Source organism: Prionailurus viverrinus, chromosome B1 (assembly GCF_022837055.1).
Source record: "Prionailurus viverrinus isolate Anna chromosome B1, UM_Priviv_1.0, whole genome shotgun sequence".
Classification (NCBI taxonomy): Eukaryota; Metazoa; Chordata; class Mammalia; order Carnivora; family Felidae; genus Prionailurus; species Prionailurus viverrinus.
Window position 1 is genome coordinate 147244130 of NC_062564.1, and position 2090 is coordinate 147246219.

Here is a 2090-nt window from a genome sequence, read left to right on the forward strand (position 1 = left end):
CACTCTATAAAGTGGGAGTAATTTGTGTGAATATACGTTCATATACATTCTTTTTTTTTTTTAATGTTTATTTCTTTTATTTTGAGAGAGAGAGTGCCCAAGTGGAGGGACAGAGAGAGGGAGAGAGTCTCAAGCAGGCTTGATGGTCAGTGCAGAGACCGATGTGGGGCTCGATCTCAAGACTGCAAGAACATGTCCTGAGCAGATACAAAGAGTCAGTGCTTACCTGACTGAGCCACCCAGGAGTCCCATTTGCATTCTTTTGGAAATGAAAGGATATCATGCAAAAATTGATGACTTCTGAGTAGAAAAACTTGCAAACAAATTTGAATTGTGTAAATAAAACCAAAAGTGAATTTTCATTCTGAGTAGTACATTCCCAAAATAAGGTTGACATTGTTTGCTGTAGCGTAGTGGACTTTGACGTAGCAACATAGAAGTCATCCTTTGCCTTGAATTGATGGTGAATATTAGTGTTTTTTTTATAAGTGAAAATTTCTGAAAGTCCAGACTCATAGATGTATATAAAAGCAAAGAGAATTAAAGCTCCTAAACTTTGCTTTACTTGGTTAGAGTAAGCTGCTGTTGGAACATAAGAATAAGGCAGCTCAGGTTGAATTTGGTCACTTCATTTACTTAGTTCTCAAGGCAATGGCATTGTCTTTGATAACATATGCACTGCTAATGCCCTGTCAGCAAGCAATGAATTACAAAGGGATTACTATATCAGTATTAAAGTCCAAGAAACTGAAGAAATCCTCAGAGAAGTTCTTGGGGTGGGGGTGGGGGGGGTTCCAACTCTGCCTGCTGAGAACTTGGCAATGATTTGTCAGTCTCAGCTTCATCCTGTGAAGCACTTTCTTTGGCATCTTGGTCAAAAATTACTCATGATTTTTCAGCAAGCATGGCCCTGGGTGAGAAGATTTACCTCATGCACATGGCCAAAATACTTGCCAAGGAAGCCAGACAATGAATGAGTATCTCTCTTTCAAATTGTTCTGAGTGGGGTTTTATTTTTCTCTTTTACACTGGACTTTAATCTTTTCCATTGACTTGTCCCCTGGAATGACAATGAATGTACACTTAAAAAAATATATAATCTTATTCTACTTTTTGACAACATTTCTTTTTTTTTTTTTTTTGAGTATCAGTCATCTTTTATTGGACATTAATTCTGAATTAGGCTATGAAAGGATTCAAAGGTCATGGTCAGGAATGCCAAATGTGCCTCCACACTGGGCCCTCATCAGTGGTACTTGCGTAGCGGCTCATGTTTGAATTCCTTGTAACACCGACAATAGTTGAAAAGCACATAAGCTGCCAGTACCATAGAAATCCCAGCAACGTTCCCTTTCTTCACATTGACATACTTGTTGTAATATGGGTAGTAACCTCTTTGAAATGCACAGCAATGCCTCTAGGGGTGAAATCTCGCATCAGTATCCAGCCTGGCAGCTCTCCTAGCTTCACATCCATGAGCTTCTTCTCTTTCACTGGTACGGGCGACGCCATCTTGGAGTCCTGGGTGTCCCTTGACCAAATTTCTTTAAAAAGTGATGCTTCAGGGATCTGGCTCTAATGAAGTTGACAGCTTTTACAGTGGCAGAAAGGGCCTCTTTCAATGTTATTGGCCAAGTCTGTGATACCAGAGCAAGCTAATCTGTATAGCAATGCATTCCAGTGTCATGGATTGCTCTTCTCTTTACCAAACAACAAAACTAGATACATTTCCAAGCATCACAGGTGCTCCATTTTGCACAAAATTCCCAAATTTTCTTCCAGTTTAAGTGTTCTTTGGCAAAAAAAAAATTATGTTGTCAAAAATTATGTTGACAGTCCTTGGAGTTTCTAAAAGGGGCCCTCAAAATACGAATTCTTACAGGAGTTCTTTTGTCCTTACAGAGGTAAAGTAGTTTTATCTGGTTGAGTGATGAAAGAAAAAGGTTTTTCCATCATGATTTGACTCAAAACATTAGAAGAAATGTCAGTGATTTCGTATTAGATAATAGGACTTTACAGCAACACACTTTTGATTTTAATTTTTTGGTCCACAAATCAACTCAACAATGTGTGTGTGTGTGTGTGTGTGT

At 38.7% G+C, this 2090-nt stretch overlaps 1 pseudogene; it reads right to left on the reverse strand.

Annotated features, from left to right (window-relative positions):
- Nucleotides 1-1160: 1160 nt before the first annotated feature.
- LOC125164307 (ATP synthase subunit f, mitochondrial-like) lies at nucleotides 1161-1539 on the reverse strand (annotated as a pseudogene).
- Between the last annotated feature and the right edge of the window lie 551 nt (nucleotides 1540-2090).